The sequence below is a fragment of the Panthera pardus genome, unplaced genomic scaffold (assembly GCF_024362965.1).
Source record: "Panthera pardus isolate Hobbes unplaced genomic scaffold, ASM2436296v1 HiC_scaffold_8, whole genome shotgun sequence".
In the NCBI taxonomy this organism is placed as follows: Eukaryota; Metazoa; Chordata; class Mammalia; order Carnivora; family Felidae; genus Panthera; species Panthera pardus.
In genome coordinates, this window is record NW_026527013.1 from 124,069,020 (window position 1) to 124,088,600 (window position 19,581).

General features: G+C 41.1%; 1 long non-coding RNA gene across 1 annotated transcript in view; it reads left to right on the forward strand.

Annotated features, from left to right (window-relative positions):
• The window catches only part of LOC109263950 (uncharacterized), a 61,593-nt gene extending 43,049 nt beyond the window's left edge, over nt 1-18,544 (forward strand). Inside the window, exons 2-3 of the long non-coding RNA XR_008420257.1 lie at nt 594-691; nt 18,385-18,544. This is a non-coding gene — a long non-coding RNA (uncharacterized LOC109263950). The remainder of the gene's footprint in view (nt 1-593; nt 692-18,384) is intronic.
• Nucleotides 18,545-19,581: the final 1,037 nt, after the last annotated feature.

Consider the following 19,581-nt stretch of genomic DNA (forward strand, 5'->3'; position numbering starts at 1 on the left):
CCTGTATGTATGAATACACTTTTCTTTGAACAGCCTATTGTTAACATTCATTAGTACTACTCTCCAGTCCTTTAGTTTGCTTGGGCCAATATAGTTTCCATGTGCACCCCGAAACCTGTATTGCCATGTATTAATTACCCTTTGTGTCTGGGAATGGGTGGTTTTCTGAAGTAAACTGAAGGTTTGCTAGGAAAAAGGAAGTGGAAGATAGATTTTGGACAGGCAACCAAAAGTACCATCAGCAAACATGACACATTAATATGTCAGTCGTCATAGTGTGAATTAATGAATGACACCTTTTCCAGTAGAATAGGTGTATCAGAGCATGTTGTATAGAACTATTGGCAATTTGTGCTGTTTAATTCTTTGTTGCAGGTCCTATACATTATTGGATGTTTAGTAGCATCTCTGACCTCTACTCACTAAATGCTAGTACCCTACCTCCAGTTGTGACAACCAAAAAATGTTTCCAGGCATTGCCAAAGATCTGCTGGGGAGCAAAATAGACCCTGGTTGAGGACAGGTGGCTCAACCCCAAGACTTACTGGTTCCAAACCTGAAAGTTTTTCATTTCCTATTCCATTCTCTCTAAGGTAAAGCTGTCTGCAATTGAATGTTAAGTTGATGGTTCAAAGGCAGCACCAGAAGATGAGGCACATTCCTGAGAGCTGGAACCCTGGGCTCCATAGAAGTAAGTCTGGGGGCAAACCTTCTGGGCTTAGGAGAGAGGGTTGTTCCACTTGGGGAAGTCAAAGACTCCAGATGCTAACCTCTCCTCAACTTGGCAGATTTGACTATGCCTTTTCCCACCTTTGGAACTCAAAGGATATGAAGCTCTTGACATAAAGATCTATATGTAAAGATCTTTAAAAGGCCTTGGTACATTTTTGGAAACCTTAAGAAGATTTTTACATGGAGTTAGAAGGGGCATTTCATTTTGCTTGCACTTGGGTTCCAGAAGCATCAACCTTTCAGACCATAGCAATGATGTACATTCCAAAGGAAGCAAACAAAGGCTTCTGAGTGATTTGCAAACTGTCCAAAGTCTGGGAAATGTCCTCATGCCAGTCTATTGACATTTGTGTAAAATAAGCTTACCCTCTCCTCGAGAAAGCCCTCCTTAGACCTGCTTCCCCTTCCATCTGGTCTTCATCTTTCCTTAATTGCTAAAGATCTCAAAGGATTAGTCTTCATTTGCTGTAACAATTTGTTCTTCTGTTAATTCCTTGGGTTCTGTCTGCAAATACCAACAGTGATGTTCTGATGTGTTCAGTCACCTCCTCCCAAACATCATAATTCTGTTTGACTTTTAGGACAGCTTTTGATTCTGCTGGCCATCCTCTCTCTCCCATACGTCTTTTGCCATCTGTTAGTTCCGTAATGCTATGATATTCCTCCTACCCTCCTGTTGAATTCTTCACTGGTTCTCTTTTCTCTGTGTGCTGCTTATGTTGACATGTCCTTCCCAAGTTTCTGTGTGTTCCTGTTCTCTCCTTTCCTCTCTCTTTGGTCCATCATCTTCTTATCACCTCTCAACTCCAGGAGAATGGCTCCCAAGTCTACGTGTCCAGTTGAGATGTCTCTCTTCGGCTCCAGAGACGATGAATCTATTCGTCTTCACATGTATGTGCCACAGGGTCTCAAAAACAACACGTCACTCCTTACCTTTTTGCCTAGCTTGTCTTCCTCTCATCCCTATCTCAGTAAAATGGGTTTCCTTTATGTCTCCCAGGCTAGAGAGCCTAAAGACACCTTGAATTAAACTTCCCATGTTAATGAATCCCATGGTGCCATCAGCCTCTGAATCCTGTGCATTTCACTTCCATCATTTCCCTGGTGTGCATTCCACCCTTCCTTCTCTTACCACTCTAGACCACAGGTTGGTGAACTTTTTCTTAAAAGAGCTGGATAATAAATATTTTGGGCTTTGTAAGTCATACTGTCTTTGTTGCAACTATTTAACTCTGTCCTTGTACAGTGAAAGCAGCCATAGATAATATGTGAATGGGAAGGTAGGCATGACTATTTCAATAAAGTTTTAGTTACAAAAATGGACTGTTGGTCCCAAATAGCCCATGGGACAGTTTGCCATCTCCTGGCTTAGAGGGTTATCACTCACTTAGTTTATCTAATTATTCTAGGAGCTGATCTCCCTGTTCCAGTTTCATTTTCCTCTAACCAATTATTTTTATCTTGCTGTCCAAAGTAAATATTTGTTGATGAGTTCATCTTCCTAAAAAGCAGGTTTGATTAGACACATCAGACATTAAGACACTAGATAACTTAACTTTCTTTGAATATGCCACACACTCAAGCTCTGTAATTCTCCCTTAAGTGTGTTTCCTACCCTGGAGTGCTCTTCTCTGTTCCTAAATCCTTATAATTGCCAATGCATTAGACTCAGCTACAAGTTACTTCTTCTGAGGTGCCCTCAATACCTCCATTCCCAACTCAGAACTCTTCTTTCTCCAATACCCTCAATAATACACCACTCTCACAGCGCTATCACCTTAGGAGTCTCATAGTACAGTTACTTCTACCTATGTTTGTCTACCTCCCTCAATCAAAAGGACAGAAAGTGTCTTTTTAAAAGATCATTTTTACTCCCCAACATATTACTCTGTTCAAGTAGACTAGTTTCGCTACTTACACACTCTCCAATCTCAGATACAAAATATATACATTTCCAACCTACAGATGCAAAAAAGTTATATTCCAGGGCCAAAGCAAGTCCATTCCACCCACCCACCAATCTCAACCACTGCCTCTTTTTTTTTTTTTTAATGTTTATTTATTTTTGAGACAGAGAGAGCATGAACAGGGGAGGGGCAGAGAGAGAGGGAGACACAGGATCTGAAACAGGCTGCAGGCTCTGAGCCGTCAGCACAGAGCCCGACCCGGAGCTCGAACTCACGGACCGTGAGATCATGACCTGAGCCGAAGTCGGATGCTTAACCAACCAAGCCACCCAGGCACCCCACAACCACTGCCTCTTCACCAGCCATAGTTTACATACTGAGTCTACGATTAGTGTTTAGGTTTGTTTTAAAAATTTTTTTTAAATGCTTATTTTTGAGAGAGAGAGAGAGAGAGAGAGAGAGAGAGAGAGAGAGAGAGAGAATGAGAGGGGGAGGGGGAGGGGCACAGAGAGAGGGAGACACAGAATCCAAAGTAGGCTCCAGGCTCTGAGCTGTCAGCACAGAGGTGGATGCGGGGCTCAAACTCACAAACTGGGAGATCATGACCTGAGCCAAAGGCAGACACTTAACCGACTGAGCCACCCAGATGCCCCAGTGTTTAGGTTTTTTTAAATTAAAAAAAAAAAACCATGAAATTATATTGCAAAAATGAATATGTTGAAAGGTCTAGGAAAATGAGGCTATGATGGAAATAAAAAGAAAAATTTATTAAAAAATGAAAATGGCAGGAAAATGGAGAGTGCTGAATGGATGGATTGAATCATTTGTCTATAAACATAATTTTAAAGGACCAAGAGTGAAGCAGATAATGTGTGAAGAGTACAAAGTCAATGTGATGCCAGTGCAATTAACCAAAAGCAGTAATAGGGGAAGGTATATACTGAAAAAAATGGAAACATATTTTGAGGGTTTATCTAGAGCTGGCACTATTCAGTGTGATAATTACTAACTACAGCATGGCTGTTTAAGTTTGAAAAATTGAAATTAACTAAAATTTAAAATGCTGTTCCTCAGGGTCATTAGCCATATCTCAAATGTTCCCAGCCACTTATGACCACCATTTTGAACAGTGCAGGCATAGAACTTTACTATCAACACAGAAAGTTCTATTGAATAGTGCTGGTCTAGGATCAGCAAATTAAAGTGCCTCTTAGCTGGACGTTGAGTGAAAAAAGGGTGGGGCTTTGAGAAGGTAAAGGCCAGACACAGTAAATGCGCTGGTGGTGAAAATTCTTTCAAAAGCGACATCTGGTTCCACAGAGTTGAGGCCTACTGGAATCTGCTCAGTGTCCATGTGAAATGAGAGATAATCAGCCCTGAATTGATGACCTCAGAAATTCAATAGTTCTCTATGTTGTTGAGAGCGTCAAAGCATTACCAATGTTATTTGCTTTCCTCAATGTAGGTTTAAATGTATATTTTAGGAAGGGATGCTCTGCAATACTATTTGCCAAACTGTGGGTCAAAATCAATTAGTGGGTCATGAGTCATTTAGAAGGATACAAGCAGACCTTTCTTAATGAAATAGAACAGACTGGGAAATATCAGGCATGTTGCACGCTGTAAGGGCAAATGGTGTTTTGTGAGACTTTTGTTTCAGTAATATTTGTATTTTTTAGTGTGAGTTGGGCCCCCAAAGTTTGCAAGCCAGTGCTTTTCAGAACATAGATTAGCAAGGGAGGGAAAAGTATGTTTAGACAGACCCATGCTTCATGTAGGGCCTGTGTGTGAAGAATACAGGCTTGGACCCCTCTCAGTTACTTGGGCTTATGAAAAAGTCACACCTAGAAAAAAGCCTGGTAGAATCCAACTGGTTTATTCTTTCCTCTCACTTCTGGAAATGGGTAGATTGTTACCAATTCCTACATTATCCCGGAAGAAATATTTTTTTTTTCCTACCATAAGAGGTAGGTAGCTGCTGAGCTGGCCTGCCAGAAGTGGACTGACCCCATGAGTCAGGGTTAGCTACTTAGAAAGTGGGTGTAACCTGGGCATGCACAGGAGAGGCAAGACCAGAAAGTCTGAGATATGTTCCCTAGCCACACAGCTCAACAGTTACCTTCCTACTTGGCAAAAACAAAAGCTCTATTAAATTTTGAAAGAAGAGAATAATGCTTGTCTTATTCACAAATTAATATGATTTATTTAAAAACCCTGATCCTGTTGCCTCAGAACGACTTATAATATTCTGTTTATCTCTTGGAACGTTGACAATGAGAGTTCAGATTTCTCCCTCTGGCCTTCTAAATGATCTCTTTTGGAGCTGGTGGGAGCCCAGCGTACTTGCTACCCTATACATTACATAGTAACATGGAAACCTTGATTGCTGACTTAGGCCAATTTAATTAAAAATTAAAAGGAAAAAAAAACCCTAGCTTAGTGAAAATTCCTTAGTGAAAATTTGGGTGATGGCCACCCAAATTTGCAGAAAGCCTGCAAACTTGATTAGTCACTTGAAAAATTGCATTGATTACTTATAATTGTCATTAAAAGTTCAGTTTCAAAATTCTTTCCTCAGGTTAAACATCAAATCAGTTCTGACTGAAATATATACATCTCCTTGTTCTAAATTATCTACATTTTCATAGGCAAGAACTTTTTGCTTCGATGGGGGTAGATATTAACTAAAATTTTGGAAGTAAATTTTCTCAGGGCATTTGGATGGATGAGATATTCCCAAATTCTTTGCCCCTGAATTTTTACTGTACATACATGTGTGTTTTTAAATGTTTAACAAAACTGACTTCAGAATGTTTCTATATATCCGCACTTAACTCTTCAGTTTTCTCTATGAGACACTGTATTATTAGCAGGACTCAGCTGCCAACTACATGCATTATTCACAGATCTCATCGATCACAAAGTCATATCTCCTAATGGATTTAGACTCCCGGGCTCTATATTCTGAAGACCATCTCCATGAGCACCTCAAGTTCAACATGTCCAAATCTGAGCTCATCATTCTTCTGCCTCTAAGCTTATCACCTCCAGCTGTATTGCCTGTCTTGGGGAATGGTATCACATTTGCCTCATTTCTTTTTTTTTTTAATTGTTTTTAAAATATAACTTATTGTCAAATTGGCTTACATACAATACCTAGTGCTCATCCCAACAAGTGCCCTCCTCAATGCCATCACCCATTTTCCCCGCTCCCCCAACCCCCACCCACCCTCATTTGTTCTCTGTATTTAAGAGTCTCTCATGGTTTGCCTCCCTCCCTCTCTGTAACTATTTTTCCCCCTTTCCTTCCCTCATGGTCTTCTGTTAGGTTTCTCAAGAGCCACGTATGAGTGAAAACATATGGTATCAGTCTTCCTCTGACTGACTTATTTCACTCGGCATAATACCTTCCAGTTCCATCCATGTTGCTGCAAATGGTATGATTTCATTCTTTCTCATCGCCAAGTAGTATTCCATTGTATATATAAGCCACATCTTCTTTTTTTTTTTTTTAACGTTTATTTATTTTTGAGACAGAGAGACAGAGCATGAACAGGGGAGGGGCAGAGAGAGAGGGAGACACAGAATCTGAAACAGGCTCCAGGCTCTGAGCTGTCAGCACAGAGCCCGACGCGGGGCTCGAACCCATGGACCGTGAGATCATGACCTGAGCCGAAGTCGGAGGCTTAACCGACCAAACCACCCAGGCACCCCAAGCCACATCTTCTTTATCCACTCATCAGTGGTGGACATTTAGGCTCTTTCCATAATTTGGCTATTGTTGAAAGTGCTGCTATAAACACTGGGGTACATGTGCCCCTATGCATCAGCACTTCTGTATCCCTTGGGTGAATTCCTAGTAGTGTTATTGCTGGGTCGTAGGGTAGTTCTATTTTTAATTTTGTGAGGAACCTCCAAACTGTTTTCCAGAGCTTGCCTCATTTCTTAAACTAGCAGTCTTGAAGTGGTCTTGAAGATTTCCAAGTCACCAGCCCCTCATTAATTAAAAACATTAATAATTTTAATGAAAAAACATTAGGGTTTTATCAGTTCTTCCGCAGAAATGCCTCTTATGTCTCAGACTTCCCTGGCAGGCCTGAGGCAGGCTCACTGTCTCTCACCTAAATTATAGCTACAGCCTCTTAGCAGGCCTCCCTCTCCATTCCAGTTCCTCAACCATGCTTCCTCTGTGTTATCTTCCTAAAAAACAAATAAACATACTCCTGACACTCCACTGCATGACTCTCCCCTGTAGGATACTCTCTGTTTTCTGCTGTTGCCTACAGGTTGAAACCAAACTCCCATGAAAGGCAAAGTATCCTCTACAATTGGCCTCTTGCCCTCTGCCACCTCTCCTCTCCCTCTGCCCCTCCCAAATGTGATGCTTCAGCCACACACAATTTCCCTCCACTCTTCAGATGAGAGGTGTTTTCCTATTCTCTGCCTTCATAATTCCTCTTTTCCTAGAATGCTCATATCCTAGCTCCCCAGAAAGGTAACTTTCATCCTTCAACACTAAACTCAAATGCTACCTCCTATAGGAACTTTTTGTAATTACTCCATAAAGGTTGTTAGTTTATTGGTCCCTCTTTTTTCCATTTCTCTATTATAACACTTTTCACATTGTATCACAATTATCTGCTAACGTATATGGACTATTCTTTAAAAAATATTTTTTTAATGTCTTATTTATTCTTGAGAGGGAGAGAGACAGAGACAGAGCATGAGCAGGGGAGGAACAGAGCAAGAGAGGGACACAGAATCCGAATCAGGCTCCAGGCTCCGAGCTGTCAGCACAGAGCCCGATGCGGGGCTCGAACTCACAGACCATGAGATCATGACCTGAGCTGAAGTCAGACGCTCAACTGACTGAGCCACCCAGGCACCCCAAGGACTATTCTTAAATGTTTCTGGATCTTCCCAAATCTAACTGTAAGGTAGAATTGCCCTTCCTGGTTTCCTTGTGGTTCAGTGAGACCAATGACTAGTTCTGGACGATGAATTGAGAGTGGAAGAGAGGAGTGTCATTTCTGGAATGGACCATTTCATTGCTTCTGCAAGTCTCATCAGACATTTTTCTTCTAGCATATTGACTGGCAATGTTAAAGATGGTGACTGCTTCATCAACCGAGGCAAGTGCTGACCCACAATGGACATGTGACATAAGTGAGAATCTTTGCTAATTTTGGCCAGTGAGATATTAGGGTTGTTTGTTTCTGCAGCATAAACTGGCTAATCTTTCCTGCTACAGTGTGTCATCCCTATGGGACAGTGAACTCATCGGGCCTCAGTGTATTATCTACGCATTCCTATTGTCTTGCAAGTGCATAGTAGTTGTTCAATGAAATGTTAATTGAATGAAGGCATACATAAATAAGGTATTTAAATCCCAGAGATAAATAGAAAGTCATTAATAAAAATATAGTATTTCCACGCCTGTTAAAAAAATAATGGCCACTCAAGAAATGTACTTAAATGCAATTCAAAACCGCTCTCTTTGATAACAGTTTTCATTAAGCTTCCTATGCAGTTTTGTATTCTGGCTCTGGACTCTACACTGCAATGAGGTGAATGTTTGTTAAAGAAACGGCATAGGAATAACATGTTTCATTTGTAACTCTCTGTATGGTTGGGTGCTTGGTCCTAATGGACCGTCAGTGCTTTTTAGAAAACAGCCCTCAGTAATGTACACATTGCCTTGATTAGTTGAGCTCCCAGACTGGCCTGAATGCTGTGGAGATCCAGTAACCGCCTTCAGATGTCTGTCTCGTCATCCCCACAGAAGTTAAGGGACTAGATGTTTTGAAGCAACCAGTTACTGGTATTTGCATTTTTTCAGTGATGGAAAATGACAAGCCACTGCCCGTGAGCCAGCTGTGTGTTTGCCTTTGTAAGTGACCAAAACTTTGTGTCAAAGCCCCACATACAAGCTAATCACTTGCACTTGGAGCCGCTTCCTCTGTCTTCTGGCAGAAGCTCAACATTAGGAAATTGTGACTAATGGCAAGGGGAAAGAACCCTGGGAGGCTTATCTAGCAGGGGAGAGCTTCAAGGAGATCTTTATAGGAGCCAGAGAAAAGTAAAAGATGGCTTGATTAACCAAGATAAGATAGGAACGAGCAAAGTGGACAATCTTTCGAAAGGGGACAAGCATAGACACAAGGGACTCCTGAAACGAGTCATGGTTATTATTAGCATCAGGGTTATTATTTTATTGCATTGGAGCATGCACAGTTTATGATTCTCCAAACCTGTAATCCAGGCTTCCAAAGTCTTTGCAAGCTATGAAACTTGTCTCAGTATGACCTCTCTCCATAGACTAAGAAGGGGCAAGGGAAGCAGGGCACTTAATAGAAGAGCATTTGGTCTTGAAATCAGACCCATCTAGCTGGAGGTCAAATCCCACAGCTACCACCTTTCTAACTGTGTGATGTTAGGCAAGGCACGTCTCCTTATTATACCTCAATTTCTTCATCTATAAAATGCTGTGTTTATGACGCCAGAGTGTTGTGAAGATTCAATGAGGTTATGCATGTAAAACTTTTACTTTTATTAAGCTTATAGTAAATGCTCCAATAAGTGTTAGTAGTCATCCAGTTCTGAAATAGCTTTGGGAAGTCCATTTCTTACAAATGCTCCTTATAATGATCAGAGTGGAGAGCTTTATGTGACAGGGATGAGGACCAGAAAGGTGAGGCATTGGAGGTGAAAGACCCTTTTTGGACAACTCATGCTTCTAGTTTCCTACGAGGAAACTGTCCTGTTGTCCCCGCAGCAGGCAGTAGCAGCTCAGAATTGCAAGCCTCCTGCTGACGGTAACAGCCTGGTAATCGAACAAAGCCCCACAGTCTTTGCCTTCACAAAGCAGAGGCCCGGGAGTTGCTGTTTTTTCAAAGGCTGTGTTTGAGCTTTGTCAGCTGGCTGGGCTGAAGTTTATCCTGTGTCCACTTCCCTTATCAGCCGCCCATGGCAGGCACACGTTTCTTTGCTCAGTGAATGGCAGGACTTTAGGACTCCCTGTTGACAGAGGTAATCCATCTTTCTCCTGCTGCCATCTTGAAATAACTTTGGAGCAGCTTGTCCAAGGAAATGGAAGCAGCCATGACGACTAGGAAGTTTTCTCAGGAATGAGGAGCACTTACTCCTAACGGCCTTTTTCCGTATAGAAACTCTGATGAGGATATATTAAAGAGGTGCCCAAAACATCTGGGCTCATTTACGGGGCGAGTGGGAGGCGTTTTCACAGGACAGGCCAGAGTACCTGACTCATAAACCATCTTCACACAGTGTCTTTAAAGGAGGTTTGGTGAGGAGGAGACAAAGTCTGACAAAGTCAAGACTGACAAAGTCAAGACACTCTGCATCCCTCTCAGCCTCTTGGAGCTACTTATTGCTCAGGTCATACACTGTCACCAGAGCAGAGGCAGGGCTACCTGCTGTCCCTAGAATGTGCCTCTGGCACTGCCCCCACCTCAGAACCCCCATGACTCCAGCACCTGCCAGGTGTTTGGCAAGTGCTGTGCTATCCGGTCCTTCCCATGTGATTGGCCCTAGGCTTTGATTACTGTTTTCCTTTGACAACAGAAAACAAGGGGGTGGAGACATCCCTTATCATCTTTAGTTTTCCCTCCTGTACAGATGGATTGTACTCTGTATTAAAGATCTCAGGCTCATAAGAAACCAAGTTATCCTAAAGACTGATTAGGGTGAAAACCAGCATCCCTGTTTTTCTCTCCTTCCCTACAAAGTCAGAAAGTCAGGTTAGGGGACTCCCTTGTGAAAAACAGTCCGTGTAGTTTGGCCACAAGGAAGGTTGTAGGGTGGAAGTTTAGTCTGGTCAAAGCAGGTATGTGAGAAGTTCCAAACTGGTTTTAAAGTCCAACTTGGGCAGGCTCATCTCATTACACAACTCCAGGGGGCGTCGTTCACATCACAGACTATGTGAATGGCACCCTCTGGAGCTGTGTAGTTTACAACCTGCAAGGCAGGATGCAGCAACCTGAACTTGAGCCTCCGTTCCCACATGACCAATGAATCTTAGCCTCATGTTAGGTTCCGTGTGCTGCTGGGCCAATACACTAGTTGGTGGTTGCAAGTCACTGCTGTCTAATAATAAAGTACAAACATTTTCAAACATGTTCCTTCTTTGTTATGAGTTAAAGAAAGCCAAGATCATCATTGCTAGTTCACTGTTACTGTGAGTGAGCTATGCTGGTTTTGCTTTCCTTATTCCAACATATACACATCTGAGAGAGATAGAGATAGAGATAGGGATAGAGATAGAGACAGAGACAGAGACAGAGACAGAGATAGAGACAGAGATAGAGATAGAGAAAGTGATGGAGATATAGTTCCAGAATGTGAATTGGGTATAACTGAACATTGCAATCATTTATCTTAGTGTGCCAGGGATATGAAAGTCATTGGCCATGTGTGTTTTGATAGAAACAGAGTCAAAGGTCTCCAGAAAAGACCAGGAGCTCTTGGGGGTAAGGACTATATCTTGGGCATCTTTTGTCTTAAAGTTAACAAACTGCCTGGCACAGATTAAATGGTCAGTGGACACTGAATTTAAATATTTATCACCAATACTCCTGGCACCACATTGCCTTTGGAGGCTAGTGACTCTAGCTCCCATACTTGAAAGACAGAGATTGTGAAGCACCCAACCCATTCCTTATCCTTTGCTTTGGATTGGATTTCTCTGCTTCGTACTTAGTGATCAGCATTTTTAAAAGAATACTTTCAAAGAGTGGTGATAACCTTGCTAGATTTGGCAAAATAGTTTATTCCCTGCTTTTTCTCATGACATTATAATCAATCTTCATTTTTTGTTTAGTTATAAATATGCCTCTCAGGAATGTAGGATATATTTGGAGAGAAGCAAGTGGTAGGCTTGGCACAGGTTCCTTTTTTTTTTTTGAAATGGGAAAATGAAAGCTGTTAATTCGGACTTATATCAGAGGTGGAATAATAAAGGCGGTTTTCTCTACCTAAGCGGTTTTGTGAAACCAGCCCCATCTTGGCTTAAAAATCACATTAAGCCCCTGGCAGTGCTAGAATTTACAGGCTCCTTGGAGATCACCTCATACAGCTTTCCCTTCACAATGAAGGTCCTGGGAGCGCAAGTGAAATTGATCCTTGAGGAAAATTAATTTAGGCAAAAATTATCTGCCTTCTGCAATGTGGGATAGTAGAAATGTGGCTGGGCCTGTGAGCTGACAAGTTGGTGGTCACATCTTGACTCTTCTGCTTGCTGTTTGAGTTCTGGCAAGTTCCTGAACTCCATTCTTCTCATATATTAAGTGGGGTACAGTCCTTCCCTATCTTGGGGGGGTGGTGTAAGGAGAATTAGAAGAGTGTGTCTTTCACTGTGCTGGCCACAAGAAAGTACTCTCTACAAGTATCTCTAAGGCTATTCCTCACCCCTGATGAAATCAATAACTCTATATTCTCCATAAGAATCTTTCCTGCATAGCCAAAAATTGGCAAAGCTATTTCCCTATCACTGCTACCTATGTACTTTGGAAAAACTTTCTGGACTTACTTAGGGACTGACCAAAATCCAAAACACTGACAACACCAAATGCTTTTGAGGATGTGAAACAACAGGAATTCTCATTCATGGTTTGTGAGAACACAAAATTGAACAGCCACTAAGGAAGACAGTTTGGCAGTTTCTTGCCAAACTAAACATATTCTTACCATACAATCCAGCAGTTGCATGTATTGGTATTTCCTAAAATGAATAGAAAATCTATGTCCACACAAAAACCTGCACATAGATGTTTATAGCAGCTTTATTCGTAATTGCTAAAGCTTGGAAGCAACCAAGATGTCCTTCAGTAGGTGAATGGAAAAATGAACTGTGGTACATCCAGGCATAGAATAGCATTCAGCACTTGGAAAGAAATGAGCTATCAAGCCTTGAAAAGACATAGAGGAATCTTAAATGCATGTTTCTAAGTGAAAGGAGTCAATTTGAAAAGGCTACATACTGTATTATTTCAATTATATGCCATTCTGAAAAAGGAAAATCTATGGAGACAGTGAAAAGATCAGTGGTTGCCAGGGGCTGGTGGGAAGAGAGAGATGAATAGTGGGAGCACAGAAGATTTTTAGGGCAGTGAAAGCAATCTGTATGTGCTATAATGGTGATGTGTGTCATTATACATTTGTCAAAACCCAGAGCATGTACATCAAGAGTAAACCCTAATGTAAACTATGAATTTGGGGTAATGAGGATGTGTCAGTGTAAGCTCATCAGTTGAACGAATGTACCACTCTGGTGGGAGATATTAATAGAAGGGGAGACTGTGCATATGTGGGGGCAGGGGAGAGTACATGGGAACTCTCTACTTTCTGATTGATCTTTCTGTGAATCTAAAACTCCTCTAAAAAATAACATCTATTTCTTATAAAGTCTAAAATTCTGATCTTTTTTCTAATTCAAATTGCCCTCTCTCCTAATAATTGCCTTAGAGATTTGCAGCTTTTTGATACGAAACGGGTGGATGCCATATATCACTTGATAATAATTCTCACCTTTCATATCCATGGTACCATAGATCCTTCCGCTCTGGCAAACCTTAGATGAGATTGGCCTTGAAGATAGTTGGTTTGTAGCCTGTGGGTAAGACAGACGTCATAGTGAATGAAAAGAAGCCCCCATCTGTGGTACATAGTTTGTACTAAGGTGGAAATGCCAAATACAGAAAAGTCTCAACCACCAGAGCATTTTCCACCAAAGGCTTGCATCCAGGTGGGCCTGTTGGCTTGTTCCCCAATTTTGTCCTGTGGTTTTTTTGAATCCTCTATTTGAGTCAACCATTATGAAGAGCTTCATCTGGGCCTTTGAGGATGAAGTCACTGCACCCTAAAATCCTTGGTGGAGTAAGTCAAGCTATAAATGCATCTCTATGTGAACACACATTTCACTAGCTCTTCTTGTTCATCTTCTTAGGCTGTTCTCATTGCTACCTAGAAAAATTGAGTTGCCACAAGTTCACTCAAGGCCTGGGGGAAGCTGTATGGGTGGGGTACTAGGACTCTGCATGGGACCCTATAAGACTTGGTCATTTTTTTCTTATACCTGTCTCTTTCCACACCCAAGAGCTCTCCCCTGAGCACCACGATGGTCGGGACAGGGCAGGATTAGGTAGGAGAGGGTACGCCCCTGTGTCCCCTCCTGTCCTGTTGAATAAGGACACTCAGTTCCTGGGGCATTCCTTACCAAGTGATGAAATCATAGCCATCAGGAAGGAAAGATAGTGTTGACACCACCATGGCCCCATTTTTATTCTCATGAGTGCTCCATGTGTTCTTGTGGAGGATTTTTCATACTGAGTACATCCAAGAAAAAATTCTTGCATTTGCATCCTTAGTCAGTGGGCATTTAAATGCTCTCAGCGCCTTCCCCCAGAATTTGGGTCCTCAGTGGGAGAAATAGTTCATCAGGTACAAGAATCCTTTCTTTTCTATCTCCTTTGCATTCACTCAATAACGTGGAACCTTATGAACCCAGATGCTTCCCTAACAGTTAAAGCTTTAGAAGCATCACTAATACCCTCTCCCCTAAATGCCTGATGACGGGTTGGCTTGGTGTCACTGTAAGGGAACTGGGTTTTCCAGAGAGATTTGTCCTGCCTTCATTTTGAATGCACTAAGAAAATGGGACCTATATAAAAATGAAAGCAGCCCCTTTTCCACAGGAAATCAGGTCTTCTGAAATTTGAGTGTCTTCGTTTGTGTTGGCATTGAGTTTTGGGTGAAGGTTCAGCTAGATTTTTGTTTTCCTTAAAATGTTCCTATCCATAGATATACTGGCTAGTGAAGCCGAGTCATGTGATCCAAGTTGGCAGATGTTTTGCTTAAGTCACTGGAGTTTGGCATGAATAAAGATTGAACAAGGATTTAGGATTAACTTCCTTGGTCCCAAAAGATGAACTAAGTTTTTGAGACCCTTGTTTAAGGGATTAGCATCCAAATTGCCATCCACCATCTGGGTATTTGACAAAAAAAAGTTTGGAGTTTTTTTTTGTTTTGTTTTGTTTTGTTTTTTCTAGTTCTCCCTTTGGTCCACTTCTAAACCCACATAAAAGCAGTTTGGGACTGGTCAGAGCCCCACAGAAAGAAATAGGAGACTGAGATTTTTGGATAAACGTTTTTCCTTTTTATGGAGATAATTTGCAATAATACTGACTTTCAGCATAGTCTCCATAGCCTTTATCTTGATCAGAAAACATTTTGAATAGGGTGATGGGGAGGGGGTGAGCTCATTGCCTGTAGTGACTCCCGCACAGGGACCCTGAATAAGACATTCATTGGCGGAAAAGCAGTGGTAACCGAAAAGGGTTGGGGGGAAGGGTGGAGAGAAGGCTGAGTAGGCCTGGGGTTCCTTCCTCCTCAGGGGAGCTATTTTTTGCTTTACATGCAAAGAATTGCTTTGTACAGCCAAGTTGGTCCTGATCTTGTTTACATAAAAGAAATCGAACATTTATTTTGTGCCGGGTAATTTTTTTCTTCTTTTGCCAGTCAGAGGGTCCTAGGCAAATCAATAAACAAAGACCCTGCTCTGTTTTCACTTTGTGGCTGGGGGTTTAGACGGGGTAACCCTTGAGTGACTGGATTAGCTACTTCTGTGGGTACTGAGTCTTTGGGCCTTGGTTGGGTGGGTTGTCAATGACACACTGGCCCTGCTGGGAACCTGGAACCCCACAAGACAGTGGGGGGACCTCTGGATTCTTGGGTTCTGTGACAGATGGTAAAAGTGACAGAAAGAAGAAAACTCCCTCTTTGGCCTCAGCAGAAACCAGCTGAAGCCCTGAAGTGCATGACTTGGTTACTCTAATCTTTGCCCAGTCAACAGCCAGCATTGGTGTTGGCCATTAAATCAAACCAAATGCCTTTAAAAACTATAACTCTGAAATTTGGCTCTGCAAATATGGAATTCCATACAGAGGCTCCATGCTGAGAGGAAAAAATATTTTCTTTTTTTTTTTTTCCCTAAATTTACCTGCCATGAACTTGGACTGACCCTTTGTTCTCTTGTTTTGGGACAACATGAAAAATAAAAGGAAAAAATGTATTTGTTGTAAAAGCATTCCCTTAACCAATGTTCAACTGGCTAGCTTTCCCCCTTTTAAAGTGCACAACAGTGAATTTTTATGGTGGTTCATCATCTATAAATCCTAACCATTTAATTTCTTCTTTAATTTCTGTTAGCTTTGGTTGAAGCAGCATGGTTGAGGAGGGGAGAATAAGAGCTTTGGAATTAGACCCGGACTTGGATGTTCATTTCATCTCTTACTAGTAGGTTGACCTGCAAGAAGCCATACAACCTCCCTAGGCCCCATTTTTCCTCTTTGTAAAATAGGAGTGATGAGACTTAACTTAGAGATAATATTTATAAAGAGCTTAGCATACCATAGGCTCCCACTAAACAGTACTCATTATTGGTTTCATTCTTCAGACTTGGGAGTTTGTACAAGAGGGCCTGTGTCATTAACTGGTTGTGGGGACTCTTCACTCTTCCTAGTGGCCCTAGAATAGCTTTTAGTGGTATGATCAGTAACATGTCAGTCATACACAATAATGTATTTGTGTGTATGTATGTGTGTGTGTGTGTATAATTATATTAAACATGCCCCGCAGAAAGCCTGCACTAATGAAAATAAATTAAATTAAGCAGTCTTTGCTTTTTGCCAAATATATATTGTTACCCAAACTGGACATAGCTCATTACCTTGAGTATACACATGTTTGAGCAAAGATAAAATAGTAGACACAATTTTGAATTGGTCAAGAAGCCTATGAGTCTAAGTTCAGCCACTTACTAGCTGTATGTATTTGAGTAAATTATCTAACTACTTAACCAGATGGAAAATTATGTGGAGTGCTAATTAAAATTAATAGCTAGTACTTAATGAGGACCTATCATAAGCCAAACAGTATTCTGAACTTTTGACATATATCAAACTCTTTTAACAATTACCTAAACACAATTTCATGGGATAGGTATTATTCTTAGCCCCATTTTACAGATGGGATCCCTGAAGCTCAGAGGGATTAAGTATTTTGCCCAAGATCACACAGATGAAACCTGGTAGAGCTAAGATTTGAACACAGAGGGCTTGACTTTAGAGTCCATTATTTTAGCCACTGTATTATTCCCCCTCCAGTAGTGATGGAACGGTCTGTGGACAATAGATATGAGTGTGAGTCCCAGCTACATCCTTTCCATCTATGTGATCTGTGTGAAATTTCTACCTAGAACTCTTTCTAAGGCTGAGCTCAGATAATGGGATCATGGCAACTTGAGTGTAATAAAATGACATGATAAAAACTATGTGAAAGGACCAAGTTAGAGTGAAGTTGTGTCATGAAAGAATTAGAATATGGAAGTCATTGCCAAGGGTGAAAATCATGCAGAGTCAAGATTACCCTTGAAAATCCCTTGAATTGCTCACCATGTTCTATGTACATATCTGTGCACACAGCCTGTTACAACAATGATAAACCATGAGGTGAGGGTTCTCTACAGATTGCACTGAGCACTCCACACATTCTGTCCCCATGAGAATCCTATTTAAATTGATATTTTTCTTTCTTGCTGGCTGCATAGAAATGAAGTCATGTTCTCAAATACAAACGATGGGGCTCAAATGAGCTGTGCAAATTTTGGATGAATTAGAGCCACTCTTCGCTGGTGGGAGCATTCTAGCATTTTCTACCCTCATAATTGCTACAAGGATCAAATAAGGTGACTTAAAACCTGCATTTGTGCATTTGTGTTCACCTTAAGTCATCATTAGATAATGTTTGGCAATATTTGCTTACACTCACAACCATCCTACCCACTGGTTTGCTTGTTTGCTGCTTTGTTTTACCTGCTTCCTCTTCTGACTCTAGTTTTCCTTCTGTCCTGTAAATAAAGTATTCAACAGGATTTAGGGATGCTCCGTGAATATTCCCTCTTCTGCAACATGGTTTTCAGCTCTCACATCCTATCAAACTTACCGCTTATTCAGTTCAACGTCATACATGTATCAAGGGTTTCCTGTGCACCAGGTTCTCTGTTTTCTGCAATTCTCACTCTCAGGAAGGATCTATAATCACCTTCAGAACATTTCCACATAGAAGTCACACCATCTCTTGACCTCAGCCTGTTTAAACCTGAGCTGGGCATCTCCCTTGCCTTTTAGGAGCTATTTCCTGACTTCCTGGTTTCTGTTGGTGGCAGCGGCTTCTCCCTGTCAGAGGAGCCTGACAGATCAGCAATCTCGCAAGAGCCTCCTTTCTCTCTCCTCACACCTGCAGAGAGGCCCCTGGTCCTGACTTCTGCGATCCTTTTATTCCTTTTGCCTCGAAACCAGTGCAGGAGCCCCCCCCCCCCCCCTCCGCCCCCTGCCCCTCTCCGTCAGTCTCTTGCATCCTGTGTCTCTCCAGTTTCATTAGTGTATGTGCACTTGTGAGACTAACTTTCCTTAAAAGTGCTTTGTACTGCTTCTAAGAGAAATCTAAATGCTGTCTGGCCACAGCCTAACGATCCAGTATCATCCGTCTCTCTGCTTCTACAGGATTCTACAGGAATACTTTCCATCAGTTGCACAGGTGTGTTTGTTACCGTTTCCCCAGATACTCAGCATTTCTGTTCCTGAATACTCTGTCTTTATTAAGAAGATGGCAGCTCTCCACAAAATGAATCTACAGTAGTACCCTCTTATCTGTGTTTCACTTTCCATAGTTTGAGTTTCCCACCATCAACTGCAGTCCCAGAAGCAGATGATCCTCCTTCTGATGAATCATCAGACAGTCAGTAGTCACCAAACTTATGCCACGATGCCTACATCATCCGCCCAGCTTCACCTCATCTCGTAGGCATTTTATCAGCTTACCTCATGGCAAGAAGGGTGAGTACAGTACTATAAGACATATTGAGAGGGAGAGAAGCAGCATTTTCACATAACCTTTATTATAGCATATTGTTATAATTGTTCTATCTTATTAGTTACTGCTGTTAACTCGTACTGTGCCAAATTCATAAATGTAACTCATCAAAGGTCTGTATGTATAGGAAAAAGCAGTATACATAGGGCTCATCACTATCCATGGGTTCAGGCACCCACTAGGGGTTTGGAACATATCCACCTCAGATAAGGGGACAATTGAAATGCAAATAGATTTGTTTTTGTAACTTCTAAAGTTTATCTGCAAGAATAGGTGCACATGAATAACAAAAACATATTTAAAAGGAAGAAATTGGAGGGGAACCTTACAGTGAAAGATAGTAAATTGTAACATAAAGTTGCATTCAAATAAACATGCAGAACCTGAAACAGAAGAGATGGAATAACTAAATGGACCCCCAAAGCAAGGATATGTCTATTTTCTGTACCTGGGGGAAAAACCTAGCATTTAAAAATAATGTGAATGAAGGATTATCCAATAAATGATGCTAGAATAATTTTTACTTAAAAAAGTAAGTTAATCCTTTACCTCTCACCATACACTGAAAGAAATCCCAGGAAGATCAAAAATCAAAAAGACAAGCATACCATAAAAGCACTAGAGGAAACCTCAGTTAACTATTCATGTAATCTGGGTATGTGGTGGGTCTTTTCAGGCATTACCCCAAGGCAGAAACCATAAAAAATGTTTAGATATGGAACTACATAAATATCAAATTATGCATAAAAAGTTATCATAAACAAAATGAAAAGCAAATAGTAAAACTGAGAAAAATATTTATAACATATCAGACAAATAGGAAATTACTATCTTCAATATGTAAAGAATCATCACAAGTTTATAAGAAAAAAATAAACACTATAATAGAAATAAAGGGGCAAAGGCTATTAATAGGCAGTTCACAGTGAAGAAATAGAAATGGCAATACAAATATGAAAATGTATTTAATATTCCTTATAATCAAAGAAGTGAA